General features: G+C 45.1%; 1 protein-coding gene across 23 annotated transcripts in view; it reads left to right on the forward strand.

Moving 5' to 3' along the window:
* The window catches only part of ATRNL1 (attractin like 1), a 1,032,651-nt gene that overhangs the window by 745,704 nt on the left and 264,795 nt on the right, over positions 1 to 22,152 (forward strand). The window lies entirely within an intron of this gene.

Consider the following 22,152-nt stretch of genomic DNA (forward strand, 5'->3'; position numbering starts at 1 on the left):
AATCTGGTATTATAAAGAAACGTATTATGCAGCATGAGGTTTAGCATCTTCATTTTTACATTACTTTTTTTTCTGAGCTTCATGTCTCTCACACAGTATGCTGCTGTCAAAAGTGGCACACGCCCTAATACCGCATTGGAAGTGGGCATGGCAGAGAGTGAAAAACAATTGGAAGTACTGATACAGTTATAACCATCTTAGCCTGTGTAACATTTTGCTCGTCATTGCTCATGATCAGTGGTGTATGAACTATGCAGACAATAATACTGATTTCAGCTCAGGATGATTTCTCTTTATTGGGTACAGCTCCCCAGGAACAAGGACCCTGATGCAGCTGCATTGAAGTTTCTACAAATTATCTTCCATGTTCTTACACAACAGGTTTCTCCTTCTCCAAAGCTTTTCACTTCTCTGAAACTATCGCCTTTGACAAGACTCAAGGCTGAAATAGCAGCCACCTATGTTGCTTCCTTTTTAAAGAGCTAAACAGGCTTCAGTGCCTCTCCTTAAAGGGACAGAAGTCAGCAGGCTTCTTAGAGTACTGCTCTGCAATGTTTGATTATTTTAAGATCCCTGAAATAAGGAAGCCAGGAGGGAAATAATTTAAAAGTAGACTAAAGTGTTTTATTTAACATATTCAAGCTTTTTGAATGTGCTATTATATAATAGAATATATAGTTGGTACATTAATGCAGGTATATAGATAAAGACGTGTGCATCTCATCAAGAGCTAGATGTGATATGAGGAATGACTCGGGTTATACATGGCTTTGAAACAAATTTTACTTCAGGCTGGCCAGAGAAGGGTGAGTGTGGGCAAAACAGCTGAAACATGGGGTGTAGTTATCTAGCAGGTGGAATTAACCCAATCCTAGGATTATTATTATTACTTACCACATTGTTTTGTGCTTTGCTTACTGCCTGCTAACAAACTGCAGGAAAGTAAATTATATATGCAAGTCTCAAGACTTTTGCTATCACAGCAACTATGTTAAAATAGTTAACGCTAACAAAGTGTTGGAAGGCGGATAAATACTCACGTTTCAGGTTTTAAGGCAAACTCTAATTATCAAAGATTAAGACAAAACCTTAATATAGGGCACATAATCCCATAATGGTCTACTACTGGGTTTCTTGCACCTTCCTCTGAAGCATCTGGTCCTGGCTAGAGCCCTGCAACTTGTCCTAAACCCTATAGGACCAGACTACAAGAGTAGGGCTGGGTTGAGGGGGGGAAAAGCAGCAGTCCTGCTTGTGTCAGATCAGCTGTCCTCCTCCCGCCTGAGGGGCTGGCGCAACAGTGACTGTGTGTCCTTTTCTGGCTGACTGCCGTCATCTCTCGGGATGCTGTGGAATGAGTGTACAGAGGAGTCATAGCACCTCTCACCGCAGTATGCACACAGCACACCTGGGGCAGTGGACAGCAGGAGCAGAGCATGCCACTTCCATACACAGCCGCCGTCGCACAGCTTCCACGGCAGAAGGTGGAAAACCAACTCCAGGGGCAAGAAGCAGTGGCACTGACTGAGTTTTGGGGAGAAGGATTGGATTGGAAAACAGAGATCCTCTTGGGCTCAAATTGGGTGGACTTGGGTCTGGTTTGGGTCCAGGTCAAGCCTAAAAATTAGGCCCAGGCAGACTTCTAGTCCTGACCACTGTTTGAGACAAGGGCAGATCATGGGTCTAATCCAGTGTGGCAATTCCTGTGTTCTAGCAGTCATTTCCCTGCTATAGCAGGGACCTGGAGCACTGTTGCATCTCGGTCCCCCCATTCACTCCCTGTGGCATATAATAGTCTAGTCTCCTGTGAGTCACATTTACTTTGGTCTCATTTTTGTTGCTGCGTTCTTAATGTGCAGGTGCTAGGTGGTGTTGGAAGCCTGTGGTATACAGGAGGTCAGACCAGACTTGTTGCTCTAGTGGTCCCTTCTGGCCTTAAACTTTGACTCATTGCTGTACATATGCAGTTTCTTTTGTTCTGTAGAGTTTGTCAAGAAGCAACCTTATTCTTCAGAAGGAATGGGGAAAGATGTTAGCCTTTTTTCCCGATAAAGCCATTTGTGCAATGTTCACAAAGAGCCATCACTCCAAAAGAAGCCACTGGTGACTCACTGGTAGTGCCTGTGATCCTCATAGATACTGCCATCTTGCTTATCACTTGGTCTCAAAACCCATGGTGTCATATTTGACTTCTGTCTTTCCTTAAGAACATAAGAACAGCCATACTGGTTCTGACCAATGGTCAATCGAGCCCAGTATCCTGTCTTCTGACAGTGGCCAATGCCAGGTGCTTAAGAGGGAATGAACAGAACAGGCAATCATCGAGTGATCCATCCCCTGTTGTCCACTCCCAGCTTCTGGCAAACAGAGGCTAGGAACACTCAGAGCATGGTGATGCATCCCTGCCCATCCTGGCTAACAGCCATTGATGGACCTATCTTCCATGAACTTATCTAGTTCTTTTTTTAACCCTGTTATAGTTTTGGCCTTCACAACATCCCCTGGAAAAGAGTTTCATAGGTTGACTGCGCTGTGTGAAGAACTTCCTTTTGTTTGTTTTAAACCTGCAGCCTATTAATTTCATTGGGTGATCCCTAGTTCTTGTGTTATTTGAAGAGTAAATAACACTTCCTTATTCAGTTTCTCCATCCTAATCAAGATTTTATAGACCTCTATCATATTCCTCCTTAGTCATCTTTTTTCCAAGCTGAAAAGCCCCAGTCTTTTTAATCTCTCATCATACGGAAGCTGTTCCATACGCCTAATCATTTTAGTTGCCCTTCTCTGTACCTTTTTGAATTCCAATATATCTTTTTTGAAATGGGGTGTCCAGATCTGCATACAGTATTCAAGATGTGGGCCTACCAGGGGTTTATATACAGGCATTATGATATTTTCTGTCTAATCTATCCATTTCTTAATGTTTCCTAACATTCACTTAGCTTTTTTGACTGCTGCTGCACATTGAGCAGATGTTTTCCGAGAACTATCCAAAATGACTCCAAGATCTCTTTTTTTGAGTGGTAACAGCTAATTTAGACCCCATCATTTTGCATGTATAGTTGTGATGTTTCCAATGTGCATTACTTTGCTTTTATCAACATTGAATTTCATCTGCCATTTTGTTGCCCACTCATTCAATTTTGTGAGATCCCTTTGTACCTTTTCATAGTCTGCTTTGCACTTAACTATGTTGAGTAATTTTGTATCATCTGCAAATTTTGCCACCTCGTTGTTTACCCTTTTTTCCAGATCATTTATGAATAGGTTGAACAGAATTGGTCCCAGTATGGAGCCTGGGGGGACACCACTATTTACCTCCCTCCATTCTGAAAACTGACCATTTATTCCTACCCTGTGTTTCCTTTTAACCAGTTACTGATCCATGACATCTAAGACCTTACCAAATCTTGCTGGAAATTTATATGCATCTCCAAAATAATTCCTTTCCTTTCCATCCCAACTGTCAAACAAGTGTCTGCTCTCACAATCTCTTATCTGCACTATTAGACCCTTCTCCTCTCTGGTCTGTCACTTACTCATCTCTCTTCCCTCCCTTCCAAGTTGATCCCAAGCATAGTTGTTAAGATAATCTTCCTTTCTGATTCAGTGATCTGCCATCATTTCTGATTGATATTTAATTAATATATTTATTTATCAGCAGTATATAGCACCCATCATTGAAGTACCTGAGCATCCTCTTTAGGCATGCTCATATTAGGGAAGGTTTGAAAGGGTCAGAATAAAAAAAATTCAGAAATTATCTCTCAAATGCTCCTTTCTTTGAGGCAACAAATACGGAAGCCATTATCATTAAGGTAGCTATAGACTGTTAATTAATGTCCCCTTTCTAACTACCCTCATAAAGGCTTTGTCATAAAGCAACTGTGAATTGTCATTAGCATCATCTCATTTGAACTGCATTAGGAGCTCAGTGTCATGTTGTTGTGAGGAAAAATAACTGAACAGTGTACTATAAAATATTTATACAGTGTTTAGTCCTTCATAGGATACTGAATACATGCTGGCATACAAAAATAATGACCTTCAGATGAGGTACAGCATGAGCATAAAAAGCTTGCTGCCTAGGACCAATGTCAAATAAATTTTAGAAACTGCAAATTTCTACATAACTGTATTGATTTAATTTTCTCTTTTAACAGTTTTATGGTAAAATCTGTAAGACATACTTTAAAAAGTTGTACAGTACCTTGAAGTTATGCTAATGCAAAATGTAAGTTGTCTGTCATATAAAGGTGGCGCGCTGCATGAGAACTAACAATTGCAAATCTCATCACATGAGTCCCTTTGCAATCTAACATACAGTTTGTGTAATTCAATTTCTAGTAATCAAGAAAACAGCTGTTCTGTCAAATCATAATTTTAGAAACCTGCCAACATTCAACCACATTCAATAATAATAAAAAAACTATGCAAGTAGAAACCTTACAGGATTCTCGTTTCAGGCTAATGGAAATATATATTGGGCCAGACACTGAAGTCAATGGACCTATGTCAGTTTTACTCCAGCATGAGGACGTGGATCATTGTCTTTATTATTTTAACAATGTGATGTGAAAGAGAGGTTGATTTTTAGTAGTCCCAACCATGAATACAAAATGGTCTTAAAATGTAGGTGGATAGGCAGCAAACATTGACAGAACACAATCTAGAATCAGATTAATGATGGATTTAAATCAGATCATTGAGACATGGATACAATAGTGATATGAGTTAACTTCACTTTGATACAAGATGCTATACTGGCTGTATACCAGGAGTTAGTTTAGCCCAGGGGTGGCCAAACTTACTGGCCCTCCGTGCCACATATGCCAATTCGAGAGCCAGGGCAGACTGGCCCTGCTCCTGCTGAAGCCCTGAGCCCCGGCACGTGCACCCTGTTGGGCAGAAGCCCCGAGACCTCCCTCCCCACTGGGCAGAAGCTCCTACTTCACCACCCTGCTGCAAGGCAGAGGTCCCGAGCTCCCTCCACCCCAGTTTGGTAGGTGGAGAATGGGGTGGTCCTGTGGGGGCGGGAGGCGAGGGGGCTCCACTAGTTGCACTTTAATGGTAAAAGAACCACATGTGGCTTGCAAGCCACAGTTTGGCCACCCCTGGTTTAGCCCATGGTGACTCTGTACATTTATTGGAAAAATGGCTTATGGTGCCATAATTCATCACAAAATCTCAGAATAAATTTGAAGTTTATCAGAGCACCATATAAATAAAATTTACTGTCATAAATAAATCATCCTATACTGTAGGTGTGCAAAAGAAGAATTGGGGAGAGGGGGATCTGCGTTCATGTACACTTTTAAAGTCAGAATCCAATTTCTAATATTTATATGCACACATAGATAAACATGTTTTCAAGATGCATACTGAAGTACACATTGGAAACAAAGATGCTTCAGGGAATAATGGTAAAATATTTCTAGAAACAATACATGATAGAAATAATGTACAAATCTTGTTCCTCATCCTGGCAGACTCTACACCTGCTGAGAGCCACCAATGCCCACTGAAGTCAAAAGGGAGCTGTAGGAGCTGTGCTTCTATCAGTGTCAATCACATTTAAAATGTGTAAATCAAGTACAATATTGACTTCAAAGAACTCTCTTGTGAACTTGTGACAGATGTTTCCTTGTAAATAAAAGGTGGTGTATAGTCTAACAATTACATCAATAACAATGTTCAGGCTGCAGTATACGCCTTACAGTTCTCTATGGGTCACCCTTTACTTACATTTCCAAACACCAAAAAGGAAAAATATATTAGTGCCATCACACATTTTCTAAGATCTCTTATTTGTTGACTATGAGGTTGATTCACCCTGTGGCAGGAGTGCCACGGTCTGTACCATTAGGGGAAATTGTATGCCAAGGAGAATTCACTCTAGGGCAGAGAATTCTGTTTGTACCAACTATGGAGGTCCATCATGGGAGGGCCCCTGGAATCTCTGATCAGGGCTCCAGAGGATCCCCATTTACTGAGGTTGCTTGCGTGAAACATAAAATCAGCAAATCCTTGCTTCAGTTTGATTCTGCAGACTGTGGAGAATTTAATATTTGTGTTTCTAATTGTGTGGAGACCAACTTTATAGCTGATATCCAGAAATAAGCCCTGTATCAGGAAGAATGATTTTTACACCCTGATCAATGTCTGTTTCTCCCAGGCACTTCACACAGTTGGGAACTTTGTAGAAATATTGATCTTATATGATTCATCTCCTAACACTAAGGACCAGCTTAAGAGGTTGGTCCCACTTCAGGATTCCATGGCAACATTGATCTTTGAGTAGAAACTTTTGCAGATACTAACAATAAGCTGTAGTGTAGTGATTCAAGCTCATCAGAAATGAAGACGTGGTTACTGCTCTACTAAAAAAAATAATAGAATTCACCTACCAAAGTGGATGATTTGAAGAACAAGAAGTGAATGACTGATGGGGTGAGGGTCCCTTTGGAGAAACTAGTGCCACTTTGGGCACTGACTCACAGCAGACAGTACTCTCTGAGCACAAAGTCAATTGATCTTGGCCTTTGAGTGGGACACCTAGGAACCCTGTGTGATACCTTCAATTAATGTATCCATTACAAGCAATAAAGCTGATGTGTTTGTTCTTCTTCGAGTGCTTGCTCATATCGATTCCAATTAGGTGTGCGCGTGCACGTTCGTCGGAAGATTTTTACCCTAGAAACACTCGGTGGGTCGGCTGGGTCGCCCCCTAGAGTGGTGCCGCCATGGCGCCGAATATATACCCCTGCCGACCCAACGGCCCTTCGGTTCCTTCTTACCGCCCGTGTTGGTCATTGGAACAGTGGAGCGCGGCTTAGCTGATCTCCACTTCCCTAGCTACTCATAGTTTTCTCGTTATTTCTTGTGTATATAATTGAAATTTCTATAGTTGTAGTTAGTTTTATTTGTTCTATAACATAGTTAGTGTATATAGTTAAGAGGGGTTCGGGGATTAGCCCCTTCCCTGCACCCGGGGCCCATGCCCGGTTCACCGGGTTTCAAACCGTACTTGGCCTGTCACAAGCCGATGCCAACAGGAGATCCCCACGACTCCTGTCTTAAGTGCCTCGGGGAATCCCACCTCGCCAATAAGTGCCGGATCTGCAAGGCCTTTAAGCCGAGGATGAAAAAGGAGCGGGACTTTCGTCTCAAACAGCTCCTGATGGAGGCAGCTCTTACTCCTCCGCCCTCAGCACCGAGCGCTGGACAGTCCGCAGGCAGAAGTGCTTCTTCAGCACCGGATTGCACCGGTACTGCTAAGGCCTCTCGGCACCGACCGTCGCCGGCACCGATGTCTGTTCGGCACCGTTCCCACTCCCCGTGGGTGAAGAGGCATAAGACTCCTGTTGCTTCCATGCCACCTGCACCGCAGCCAGAGCACCCGACTAAGTCGGACCGCCCGGCACTGACACCTGCCTTGGCAGTGACAAAGTTGGCACCGTCGATTCCGGTCCCGCAAGAGCCGTTGAGTCCGGTGCCTGAAAGCTCCCCGGCGCAAGCCGTGGTTGAGCTTACTATTCCCTCCACGTCAGAGACATTTTCCACGGTGAGGGAGCTGATCGCGATGACAGAGTCTGCGCTGCCTCATCCCCCGGCACCGCCGGTGCGGGTCATACAATCTATAGGCAAGCCTGCCCTGATGAGACCACCCTCTGTCGGCACCGCAGAGCGGCACCGTTCATGATCGCGGTCCCACCGGCGTTCTTGGTCCCATCGCCGATCCCGGTCCCGACGCCGCTCGCAGTCCCGGCACCACTCCCCTTCTTGGTACCGGTCGCACTTGCGGCACTGATCAGCGTCCCATTCGCCGGCCCGGTACGCTCGGCACCGCTCCAGCTCCCGGCACCGCTCCAGGCACTGTGACTCTCGCAGCCACTCCAGACGTCAAGCTTCGAGATCCCGGTCGACCTCCCGGCACCGCTCCGGTCGCAGGTCCCGATCTCGTTCCCGGTACCGGTATGGCTCCCAGTACCGATCCCCGGTGCCGCGCAGAGCAAGATCAATCAGAGAAGGAGACTCTTCCCAGGGCTTTTCAGCCCCTCCTTGGCCATCTCGACACACATCGGTGTCGTCTCATATGCCCAGGACCGTGACTCCGATGTGCCCACCAGAGTCTTCCAGGAGATCCTGGCCCAAGATCAAGGCCCCCATTAGTGGTAATTCTGGACGCCTTGGGCATATCACCAGGCCCAAGGTGTACCTCCAGTCCCATATCGCTCTGTTCCATCAGAGCACCGGGTGCTGGAGGTGACTGTCAGCCGCCCCCCTCCTACCGGTACGGAGGAAGGTCCCATTCAGCCACCAGACCCCGAGCAGGAGGTCGTCCAAGAACAAGAGTCCACGCAGGACCCGCTTGTCCCTGGCCTTTCCTCTTCCTCTTCTCCAGATGAGGCGGTGGCAGGGACATCCTCCTTGGGCCCTCCTTCAATTGACCTGAGGGCCCATCAGGACCTCCTGAGACGTGTGGCACTCAATATGAATCTCCAGGTGGAGGAGGTCCCAGAGATAGAGGATCCGGTGGTGGATAATCTGTCGGCTGACGCCCCCACAAGAGTGGCCTTACCATTTATCCGTACGATCTAGGCCAATGCTGATACCATCTGGCAGTCTCCAGCCTCTATTCCGCCTGCTGCCAGGGGAGTTGAGCGCAAGTACATGGTGCCCTCTAAGGGGTACGAGTACCTGTACGTGCATCCACCTCCCTGCTCCCTCGTCTTACAGTTTGTCAATGAGAGGGAACGCCATGGCCAGCAAGCTCTCGCTCCAAAATCGAAGGAGGCTAGGCGCATGGACTTACTGCGCCGTAGGGTATACTCGGCAGGGGCCCTCCAACTCCGGGTGGCGAACAAGCAAGCCCTGCTTAGCCGCTACAACTATAACACCTGGGCGGCGGTGGGCAAGTTCACGGAGTTACTCCCTCAAGACTCCCGTCAAGAGTTTGCTGCCCTCTTGGAGGAGGGGAAGAAAGTGGTGAGAACTTCCCTCCAGGCCTCGTTAGATGCAGCCGACTCCGCAGCCTGGACTCTGGCCTCGGGAGTTTCCATGAGACGTATTTCATGGCTTCAGGTGTCAGGCCCCCCGCCGGAACTGCAGCACTGCATACAGGACTTGCCCTTTGACGGTCGAGGCCTGTTTTCTGAAAAGACTGACCCTAGGCTGCAAATCCTAAAGGACAACAGGGTCATTATGCGCTCTCTCGGCATGCACACGCCGGTGACTCAGCGCAGGCCTTTCCGTACCCAGCCTCACCGCCCTTACCCTCCACCTAGGCAGAGACAGGACTTTGGCAGAAGGCGTGGCCGAGGCGGTCGTAGACGGCAGTCAGGACCCCAAGGGGGCCAAAATCAGGGTCCCTCCAAACCACCAGCGGGGCCAAAGCCAAACTTTTGAAGGCATGCCCGAGGACGGCGTACCAGTTACTTCCCAGGATCCTTTCCCCCCATTTTTACAACCACCTCTCCTTTTTCCTCCCTGCATGGTCCCAACTAACCTCGGATCGTTGGGTCCTACGCACGGTGGAACTGGGGTACCACCTCCAGTTTGCTTCGCCCCCCCTCCCTCTTCAGGGACCCCTCTCACGAGCAATTCCTCTTGCAAGAGGTACTGACGCTCCTTGCCATGGGAGCTATAGAGGTACCAAAGGACGAAAGGGGCAAAGGGTTCTACTCCCGCTATTTCCTAATCCCCAAGGCGAAGGGAGGTCTCAGTCCTATCCTAGACCTGCGAGAACTCAACAAGTTCATGATAAAGTTGAAGTTCCGCATGGTATCCCTGGGGACCATCATCCCATCCTTGGATCCCGGAGACTGGTATGCCGCCCTCGATATGAAGGACGCGTATTTTCACATCGCCATTTATCCTCCACACAGACGGTACCTCCGGTTTGTGGCCAACCGTCAACATTTCCAGTTTACGGTCCTTCCGTTTGGCCTTTCTACAGCCCCAAGAGTATTCACAAAATGCATGGCTGTAGTCGCCGCCTCCCTCCGCCGCCGTCAGATACACGTTTTTCCGTATCTCTACGATTGGCTCATTTGAGGGACCTCCGAGACACAGGTCACCCATCATGTGGGCATCGTCAAAGACCTATTCATGCGTATAGGCCTGATGATCAATATAGAGAAATCCACTCTGATTCCCACACAGAGAATACACTTAATTGGGGCCATCCTGGACTCCAGTCTCGCCAGAGCCTGCTTACCACAGCCTCGGTTTCACGCGATGGTAACAATTATCCAAGGCCTGCAGAACTTCCCGACAACTTGGGCTCGCACTTGTCTTGGTCTCCTGGGTCACATGGCTGCCTGCACATTCGTGACCAAATACGCCAGGCTGCGCCTCCATCCCCTCCAATCTTGGCTCACCTCGGTATACCACCCGGGCAGAGACAGCATAGACATGATCATCACGATCCCCCCGAGCATTCTAGGCTCCCTCAACTGGTGGTTGACGCCGTCCCTGGTATGTGCAGGGATGCCGTTCCATCCGCCTTAGCCTTCTATGTCCCTGACGACGGACGCGTCATCTCTAGGCTGGGGTGCTCACCTCGGTCATCTTCGCACTCAAGGCCTTTGGTCAGCTCAGGAGCTGGCCTTGCACATCAATGTCCGAGAGCTGAGAGCAGTCCGCCTTGGAACGCCTGGCACGCAACAGCATTTACAAGGCCGTTGTGTCTCAGTGTTCACAGACAACACAACAGCCATGTATTACATAAACAAACAGGGAGGGGCCGGTCCTCTCCCCTTTGTCAGGAAGCCATCCTGCTCTGGGACTTCTGCATAGCCCACTCGACAGACCTGGTAGCGTCCTTTCTCCCAGGAGTTCGGAACACTGTGGCGGATCGCCTCAGCAGATCCTTCCTGTCTCACGAGTGGTCGATTCGTCCGGATGTTATCCATTCTGTTTTCCGGAAGTGGGGCTTTCCCCGCATAGACCTCTTCACTTCCTGTGAGAACAGGAAATGCCAGACGTTCTGTTCCTTCCAAGGCCTCTCCCCGGGCTCGATCTCGGACGCTTTTCTGATGCCGTGGACGAGCCAACTGCTTTACGCCTTTCCACCCTTCCTGCTGGTTCACAGGGTCCTACTAAAGCTCCGCAGGGACAGAGCCCACTTGATCATGATCGTTCCAGCGTGGCCCAGGCAGCACTGGTACACCATGTTGCTCCACCTGTCGATAGCCAACCCAGTTCCCCTGCCTCTTCGCCCAGACCTCATAACTCAGGACCACGGCAGACTTCACCACCCAGACCTGCCGTTCTCTTCACCTCACAGCATGGCTGCTGCATGGTTAAACCAGTCCGAGTTGCGTTGCTCTGCCTCGGTACAACAAGTACTCCTGGGTAGTAGGAAACCTTCCACTCTATTAACATATCTGGCCAAGTGGAAGCATTTCTCTTGCTGGTGTGAAAAGCATAGTGATACTCCAACCAAGGTCTCGATCCCTACCATCTTGGACTACCTCTGGTCTCTCAAACAGCAGGGCCTAGCGGTATCTTCATTGAGGGTGCACTTGGTGGCCATCTCTACCTTCCACCCAGGGGAGAGTGGCCGCTCCGTGTTCTCGCACCCTATGGTTTCTAGGTTCCTCAAGGGCTTGGACCGCTTATACCCCCAAGTACGCCTCCCCGCCCCAACCTGGGACCTCAACCTGGTTCTAACCAGACTTATGACTACCCCATTCGAGCCACTAGCAACCTGCTCGCTGCTATACCTGTCCTGGAAGACAGCTTTCCTCGTAGCCATTACATCGGCCAGACAAGTCCCCGAGCTTCGGGCTCTCACGGTGGACCCACCGTATACTGTGTTTCACAAAGACAAGGTGCAGTTGCGACCACATCCAGCCTTCCTCCCTAAAGTGGTATCGGCCTTTCATATCAACCAGGATATCTTCCTTCCGGTCTTCTTCCCAAAGCCACACTCATCACGACGGGAGCAACAATTGCACTCCCTGGACATCCATAGAGCGCTCACATTTTATATCAAGCGGACAAAGCCCTTTCGTAAAACACCCCAACTTTTCATCGCAGTGGCAGACCGAATGAAGGGCCTACCTGTCTCCTCCCAGACGATTTCATCTTGGGCGACGTCGTGCATCCATACCTGCTATGACTTGGCTCATGTTCCATCGAGCCACCTCACTGCACATTCTACCAGGGCTCAGGCTTCATCTGCTGCCTTCCTGGCTCATGTACCCATCCAGGAGCTATGTCGTGCAGCTACCTGGTCCTCGGTCCACACCTTTGCCTCACATTACGCACTGGTTCAACAGTCCAGAGATGATGCAGCCTTTGGCTCAGCAGTTTTGCATTCTGCAACATCTCACTCCGACCCCACCGCCTAGGTAAGGCTTGGGAATCACCTAATTGGAATCGAAATGAGCAAGCACTCGAAGAAGAAAAGACGTTTACTCACCTTTGTAACTGTTGTTCTTCGAGATGTGTTGCTCCTATCCATTCCAAACCCGCCCTCCTTCCCCTCTGTCGGAGTAGCTGGCAAGAAGGAACTGAAGGGCCGTTGGGTCGGCAGGGGTATATATTCGGCGCCACTCTAGGGGGCGACCCAGCTGACCCACCGAGTGTTGCTAGGGTAAAAATCTTCCGACGAACGTGCACACAGTGCGCGCACACCTAATTGGAATGGATATGAGCAACACATCTCGAAGAACAACAGTTACAAAGGTGAGTAACCGTCTTTTCTGTAAGCCACTCTGTTGAGTCAAGTAAATACAGTCTTTTAATAACGGTGGTAGAAGAGAGGGGAAAAATAAGCTTGGTAGATGTTTCATTCATAACTTACACATAAATTGCTTAGTGGTATAATATGCATATAGTATGTATGATTTCTTTACATAACTAGGTTTTAATTTTAAACTTACTCATTTTCCATTGACAAGAAAAAAGATGTATGCTACAATTTTTCAGTAGAAATATTTCACAATAGCTTGTAAATTTTTCCCTGTTGCCTCACTATTTGTTACTAAAGTAAAAAGGCAGAACAGCACAAAACTTCATTTAGGAGTTGTACGGTAGCCAAAATGGCTTAGATTCGTTTGAAACATCAGCTGTCCCAGTAATTAGAATACTTGCAGTTAACAGGGACCTGGCTCAAACCATTTGTTTTTGGACAATATACTGTTTAAGCATCTGCCTTTGAATTAGGTTCTTTAATTTTTCAATATGTTCTAGCTGTGTTCTGCATAGTTTATTTCTATGATGCTGATTAAAACCAGCGTTTTTCTTGATTACTTTTATTCTATAACTTTCACAACCTAAGAATGTCTTCTTGTTTTCTATATAGGAATAAATAACTACATTATTGTCCATTGCCCTTTTGTTATTTTAATACCACAAATATTAGGGCTTGCCTCAGGTATTTTAAGTCCCCTAACACGCAGCCTCAGTAGGGCACAATTCCTCCTTCCTGTCAATCACGTGTTCAAAAAAAAAAAAAAGACAAAGATTACTAACGGCTTTTCTAAACACATCGTCCAAAATAAGGTTGGGTATGAATTTAAAGCAGTTAACTATTTCTAATTAACTCCACCTGTTGATATTTTTATCCTAGAATAAGAGCATCCATACATGGAGTTAATCAGGAATAGCTATTCTGGAATAATTCCCTGTGTAGACAAACCTTGAAATAGGTGTCGTCATATTGAATATCACTGATCCATTAGTTATTGTGGACTAAATAAGAACTTTTACAGAAATGTAGGAGGTAACTAGAAGATTTTTGTTCTGAAGTAGTATTTTCTGTTTTCTGTTATAGTGTTTTTTAGTGTTTCCTGTAATTTGTTTCATTGATACTACATATAGGTAATTTTGTCCACTGAAAAAGAGGTGCAACGGCACAGTGGCAGGAGGGTTACTCCACTGAATTAGTGGGATTACATCTGCAGAGAATTTGGCACAGTTTTAGGACTGGCAAAACCTTTCTTGTTGGAGAGATTTTTGTCAAAATGGGGTTTCATCAAACATGAAATAAAACATAAAATATTAATAAAATAATTCAGCAAGATTTCATTTTTCAAAAAAGTTTCCAAAATGAATTTTTAATCAACACATTTTAAAGTAGTGGGAAAATTCCTATTTCCCCCTTTTTCTCCACTGGAAAAAGAGAGAAAAGATAAAAACAAAAATGAGAGAAAGTGAATAAATACGTCTCTCTCATTTAATATTGTATTTATTTATTTACCATTAGGAAGATCTTGGGGAAAATAAAATAATAAAAGAGGGAGAGAATGAGGGGTAACACAAATTCAAAACACATTTTTTTCTAAATGAACAAAACATGGAAAAAAATTCAAATGAAATGAAAATTGTTTTCCTTAGAAAACATTCATGAAAAACTAGAGTAAAAAGTGTTGATCAGCACTATGTAGCTTTTCTACTTTTAGGTTTGTTGCTATATAACCATGAAGCAGGTTTGTGTTTCAAGAAGCAGTAGAATTTGGAGGACTGATTTACTACCACCCAACCTCTGGCCACTCCCACTTTGCGAACATTTGGGTCAAAATGACAGAAGCACTTTTTCTTGCAGTACATGTATCTTCACTTGGCAACATACTGTGTAAATCCATCAACCTCATAAAGAAACTTGCATAAGTACAGACAGATTTCTTCCTTTCCAAATGCAAATGGATGAAGGTGAAAAATCCATTGCTATCTACATACTACACAGACCACAGTGAGAGATTATGCCATACTCTATCAAAGAAACTGAGGAACCACCTGATCAGCATCTTATACAGCAAACAGGAAAACATCAAAAAAAAAAAAAAAAGCTCTCCAACCTGGAGACTCTCATAAATAACCAAACTTCCATACAAACGGACTTCACTAAAATAAGACAGGAGATCTACATTACACACTTCACCTCTCTACAAAGGAAAAAGGACTGTAAACTGTCTAAAATCCTACCTGCCACATGGGGCCATAACAGTGGTACCCCTAACCCACCCAGCAATATCGTCAATCTATCCAACTACACACTCAGCCCGGCAGAAGAGTCTGTCCTATCTCGGGGACTCTTTTTCTTCCCTTCCACCCCCACAAACATGATACAGTTCTGCGGCGATCTGGAAGCCTACTTTCGCCATCTCAAAGAATACTTTCAAGATAACACTGAACAGCACACTGATACACAGATACCCTCCCACCAACAGCACAAGAAGGAGAACTCCACATGGACTCCTCCTGAGGGTCAAAATGACAGTCTGGACCTATACATAGAATGCTTCCGCCGACGTGCACAAGCAGAAATTGTGGAAAAACAACATCGCTTGCCTTATAACCTAAGTCGTGCAGAACACAATGCCATCCACAGCCTCAGAAACCACCCTGACATTATAATCAAGAGGCTGATAAAGGAGGTGCTGTTGTCCTCATGAACAGGTCTGACTACCAAAAAGAGGCTGCCAGACAACTCTCCAATACCAAATTCTACAGGCCACTTCCCTCAGATCCCACTGAGGAATACACTAAGAAACTGCACCATCTACTCAGGACGCTCCCTACACTAACACCGGAACAAATCAACATACCCTTAGAGCCCCGACCGGGGTTATTCTATCTACTACCCAAGATCCACAAACCCGGAAATCCTGGACGCCCCATCATCTTGGGCATTGGCACTCTCACTGAAGGACTGTCTGGATATGTGTACTCTCTACTCAGACCCTATGCCACTAGCACTCCCAGCTATCTCTGTGACACCACTGATTTCCTGAGAAAACAACAATGCATTGGTGACCTTCCAGAAAACACCATCCTAGCCACCATGGATGTAGAGGCTCTCTACACAAACATCCCACACACAGACGGAATACAAGCTGTCAGGAACAGTATCCCTGATGATGCCACAGTACAAAATTGGTTGCTGAGCTCTGTGACCTTATCCTCACACACAACTATTTCAAATTTGATGACAATATGTACCTCCAGACCAGTGCCACTGCTATGGGCACCCGTATGGCCCTACAATATGCCAACATTTTTATGGCTGACCTGGAACAATGCTTCCTCAGCTCTTGTCCACTCACGCCCCTTCTCTACCTACGCTACATTGATGACATCTTCATCATCTGGGCCCATGGGAAGGAGAGACTAGAAAAATTCCACCATGATTTCAACAGCTTCCACCCCACCATCAGCCTCAGCCTGGACCAATCTACATGGAGGTCCACTTCCTAGACACCACGGTGCAAATAAGTGATGGTCACATTAACACCACCCTATGCCGAAAACCCACCAACCACTATGCCTACCTTCATGCCTCCAGCTTCCATCACGGACACACCACACGATCCATTGTCTACAGCCAAGCACTGAGGTACAACCCCATCTGCTCCAACCCCTCAGACAGAGACCAACACCTACAAAATCTTCACCAAGCATTCTCAAAACTACGATACCCGCATGAGGAAATAAGGAAACAGATCAACAGAGCCAGACATATACCCAGAAGCCTCCTACTCCAAGACAAGCCCAAGAAAGAAACCAACAGAACTCCACTGGCCATCACATACAGTCTCCAGCTAAAACCTCTCCAACACATCATCAGTGATCTACAACCCATCCTGGACAATGATCCCTCACTTTCACAGGCCTTGGGTAGCAGGACAGTCCTCGCCCACAGACAACCCTCCAATGTGAAGCATATTCTCACTAGTAACTACACACCGCACCATAGTAACTCTAACTCAGGAACCAATCCATGCAACAAACCTCAATGCCAACTCTAACCACATATCTACACTAGTGACACCATCACAGGACCTAACCAGATCAGCCACACCATCACCGGTTCATTCACCTGCATGTCCACCAATGTAATATATGCCATCATATGCCAGCAATGCCCCTCTGCTATGTACATCAGCCAAACTGGACAGTCCCTACATAAAAGGATAAATGGACACAAATCAGATATTAGGAATGTCAATATACAAAAACCTGTAGGAGAACACTTCAATCTCCCTGGACACACAATAGCAGATTTAAAGGTAGCCATCCTGCAGCAAAAAAAACTTCAGGACCAGACTTCAAAGAGAAACAGATGAGCTCCAGTTCATCTGCAAATTTGACACCATCAGCTCAGGATTAAACAAAGACTGTGAATGGCTAGCCAACTACAAAAGCAGTTTCTCCTCCCTTGTTGTTCACACCTCCACTGCTAGAAGAGGGCCTCATCCTCCCTGATTGAACTAACCTCGTTATCTTTAGCCTGATTCTTGCTTGCATATTTATACCTGCCTCTGGAAATTTCCACTACATGCATCCGACGAAGTGGGTATTCACCCACGAAAGCTCATGCTCCAATATGTCTGTTAGTCTGTAAGGTGCCACAGGACTCTTTGCCGCTTTTACAGATCCAGACTAACAAGACTACCCCTCTGATACTTGATACTGTGTAATGTAGCTGCTTTTCATGCACAAAATGGCTTTCCATTCTCCTTTGTGAATAAGTTACAAGGACATACAGCTACTGAGAATGAAAATAATACAAATAATGCATATGGCACTTTTCATCCAAAGGTCTCAAAGCACTTTACTAAGATGGGTATTATTATCTTCATTTTACAGATCAAGAAACTGAGGCACAGACAGGTGAAATGACTTGCCCAGGTTCACACAGTGGCAGAGTTGGGATAGCACGGTGTCTTCCTGAGTCCCAGTCCATTTACCTGCTCAACCCTAGCGGCATTAGTGAATGATCAGATTCAGCCAGTAGAGTACTGTTCATGAAACCTGAACGGTAGATATTAAATGAAAGTTTTCAAAATGAAAATTAGTTGCTTTATTAAGAGAAAGTTGCAAGTAAAAACCACTAACATTTTACCTGTTAAAACACATTTAACAAATCCAAATTTTTGATCTGCAATATGCCATAATTACCATGAACTTTTATTATCTTTGCCAAATTATCATTGAGGTTCCTTCACTGACTTCATCTAGACAGATTTTCCATTTCATGCTACACAAAAAGCAATTCATTAGTTTCTATAATGATACTTGTATTCTGTCAACCATATTAAGCAGTGACCTATTTACAGGATGGTTCAAAGGCTTAGAGGTACATATATTTGGATTTAGATGGACTTCCACTGTGCTGAAAGTTTGACTTACTGTTTTATAGCTCCTAAAATTCATAATGGAACAATGACTTTAATTGACCACTGGTTAGTAAGCAAATAATAGTAGGAAATCCATATAATTTAGAAGTCTATTAAGCCTAATGGAGCAACTTTCCACATACTCAGGAACCTTTACCCATATCATATTTTAGATCAAGTCATCATCCTTTGCTTTAGTAGCTCATGCTCTTCTAATGGAACGGAGTGAATCTAAAATGGTTATGTTAGTAGTTTCTTGAACTAAGATCTTTTTTTAAACACGAAAAAAGATGCATTCTTTGTGTGAGTAAACATTTTGGCATTATGTGGACGAGATAATACTCCTCTCTCTGGTGAAAATACTGTTCTTTTTATGAATTCTTTGAATGTAGAGAGGGCTACAATGACTGGCAAATCTGGAATAAATGGGCATATTTCAGTCCACTCTTGGATATATTGTGCTGCTCCATGTTTATTTTCTATCGGCTAAAGTTAGTTTTTTTTATCTGAAATGCTTTTGCTGTACATTGTATACCCAGTATGATTTAAATTGACAATAAATTGTGACTTAAGTAGTTATGCCACACTGCTTGCTACTGTGTGGCAATTTTCAGAAACGAAATGTTTCTTGTAGTGTTTATTTAATTTGAATACATTAATATACAATTATCCATCCCTCTTTTATGCAGACAGTATATTTTCTCAGCCTTTAAGAGGTTAGATTATAAATGTACAATCTGCCCAGAGCAAGGGTTATGTGTAGCCATGTTACCTCAGGAGAGGAGTAGTCTTGGGGGTAGGGAGAACAGCGACTCTGAGCCTTTTCCCCTCTAGTTCACACCTTGCTTCAAAGGGGGAATATTTCACCAATTTACTGTCCTTTGCAGCATCCTAAAATCAGGCCATAATCCTGCCCTAAGGGATACTCTCATTTCAAGATAATGTTAGTAAAGTCCGTTCTTTAAAATAATAAAGGCAATTCTCAAAAAAAACAACAACTATTTGCTTTTATCAAAGATACATGTATTGTATTCCAAATATTTACTGGTTCCCATACCCTAATGATCTCTGGATTGCTGCATAATTAAAGACAAAACCCTGCCAAATTCACAATTGGCAGGATTACTGCCAAGATATTGCTATGCTGATGGTACAATCCTTCTCCTTTTAAAGGTTTTATGCAATGTTTATTAAGTGTACTAAGTTATATGTGTGGCAGAGAGCTTGGGGTCTTTCTATAATGTATATTACATGGAAAAGGAAAATGGATACAAGATTTTAAAAGCAGCACAGGGGTGTGATTTAACTCCTATAGTTAAGTGCAATGGAGATGTAAATCAGAAGTCAATCATTTTGACTGGTGAGGAGTGTATAAGAAGGTAGGGACCACGCCTATGAAAAGACTTGGCAATTGAAAGGTGGGGAAACCTCCCGCAGTGGTGATTAAAGGACAGTCGTCCTTGCCTGGGAACAAACAAAGACTCTTGCATTGCCTTCAATTGGTACTCAAATCAGACACTGCTTGTAGAAATCTTAAGGTAACCTTAACCTGGCATGATAGTGACTCTAACACCAAGAATATGGTAAGTAGGGAGGGTGGGCAAGAAAGAGGGCAGTCTGTTCAGGGGAAGTCAGAAAAGGGGCTTGTTTTTAGCAAAGTAATATTTTCCCTTATTCATCTGTAACTGTTAAAATGAGCCTGCCTTACGGGGCTTTGCAAAGTGTGAGGGGTAGAATTTTCAAAAGTGCCTAAGGGTCTGTCTGCGCTGGAAATGTAAGTCGATCTGCATTAGGTTGACTTACAGCCACCACAATAATTACTGTGGTGGTGCATGTCCACACTACCCTCCTTGGGTCGGTGGTGTGCATCCCTCTCCAGGAGCACTTCCACCGACTTAAGAGGGGCAATGTGAGGAACTGAGAGCCCAGTCTCTCAGCTCTGCTGGCAGCTCCCTGCCCTACAGGGCTCTTAGTGAGGGGGGGGACAAGGGGGAAGTTGCCCAGGGCTCCTCACCTCCCCATACCCCTCCAGGAGTGTGAGGGAAACTGCCCGGGACTTCTCCCCTCCCCATTCCCTGGTGGGAGTGGTGGGGAAAGCCACCTGGGGCTTCTTGCCTCCCCATTCCCTTGGGAGTGGGGGTGGGGAAGCCACCCGTGGCTTCTCACCCCCAGGAAACGGGGTCAAGCTGCTTAGTCTTCTCGCCCCGACTCCCAGCCGGGAGCAGGGTCCAGCTGCCCTGCTCTCCAGGAGAGTGGGGGGCAGTTGGCCTCTAACTGCCAGGCATTCTCAATTGCACATCTCCTGCCATGAAATTAACAAGACAGCCCACAACCTATGTAAGTAACACAGTGTCTGCATAGACACTGCATCACCCTAATTACACTGACATAAGCCTATGTCTCTTGTGGCAGTGGAGTTATTATGTCAGCGTAGTAGGGTACTTATATCAGCGGAAGCAAGGCTGTAGTGTAAACACTGACATAATTAGGTCGACATAAGCTGCCTTACGTTGACCTAACTGTGTAGTGAAGTAACTTAAAAGCCTAAGACCTTGTCTCCTCTTAAAAGTTTTGCTGCCGTAACTATGCAGGTATATGGTAAAGTTATGGTATAAAAGAGCTTATGCTGGTAGAGCTCATGCCACTTCGGCAAAGCAAAATAATAAACAATGCCACTACAAAGCACCTTATACTTGGATAACTGCATCTACACTCTGGCTTTTACCAGAACAACTATATCAGCAAAAATCACTCCCCTTATTGACATAGTTATGCTAATAAGACTTTTTAAGTGTAGACCAGGCCTAAGTCCCATCTTCAAAAGAGACTTAGGAGCTGAAGTCTCATTGAATGTCAGTGGGACTTAGGCTCTTAAATGTCCTAAGTCCCTTAGGTGCTGTTGAAAATCATATCCAAGGTATATGATACAGCTTATTTTGTTTTAATCTGATTTCCTCATTGTTTTAATATTTGTTTAAAAAGCACAGTTGTATGACTTGTGTGTAACTTCACGCAGACTACACTGAAAGAGAACGAAGTAGAGAAGGCAAAAGGTGTTTCTGATGCTTAATCTTCTGCTTGAGTTCTTGATCATGGGGGCATGGATAGAGGTGTCTTGTCCCATTAAGGTGTTGTGCCAAGGACTGCAGCATGTGAAAACAAGGGAGAATATGAAGGAGACGTGTGTGTGACGCTCCCCAGGGTTATCCAGGGTTTTGAGGCTCGTCACCATGAGATGCTCTTAGCATGAGAAAGTGTTGTCTGTTTATGCCCTCTGTGTCCCTGAAGCCAGCAGCATCTGGCAGCAGAAGCACTGCCTTCGAGGCCTCTGCAGGCCTCCCTCTCCTCTGTATAAGTAGTGATAGGCACACACCAACTGCGGCATCCTCGGAGCACTCCCTATAGCGTCCAGCCCCTTATCCACAGGATACTCAGTTACCAGGTCTGCTGTTCCCAAAGGAACAGTGCTTACCAGCTTGTAAAATTCAACTCAGTATCACTCCTTTGGATAATCACCACAACGCTTAGATATATGTATAGTGAAAACAAGAATAAGTTTATCATCAAAGAACAGAGATTGACAGTGAGTAAGAATATTGGAAACAAATTGTTACATATAAATCAAAATCATAACGCAATATACAGACATAACAGCTTTTATAGTTTATATGTACATTTAAAATGCATTTTAGGGTGGGGGAAAGTACAGTAACAACTGTAAACGTGATACTTTGTCCTTTTGTGAGCAGCATGGCTGTATCGCGTTTTAAGAAAATGGTTCTTATTTGAATTGCATGCCTTTCTGGATAATAGAAGACTAAGGGTACGTCTACACTACGGGACTATTCCGAATTTGCATAAACTGGTTTTGTAAAACAGATTTTATAAAATTGAGTGCGCGCGGCAACACTAAATACATTAAATCGGTGGTGTGCGTCCATGGTCCGAGGCTAGCGTCGATTTCTGGAGCGTTGCACTGTGGGTAGCTATCCCGTAGCTATCCCATAGTTCCCGCAGCCTC

This window comes from Mauremys reevesii, linkage group 7, assembly GCF_016161935.1.
Source record: "Mauremys reevesii isolate NIE-2019 linkage group 7, ASM1616193v1, whole genome shotgun sequence".
Classification (NCBI taxonomy): domain Eukaryota; kingdom Metazoa; phylum Chordata; order Testudines; family Geoemydidae; genus Mauremys; species Mauremys reevesii.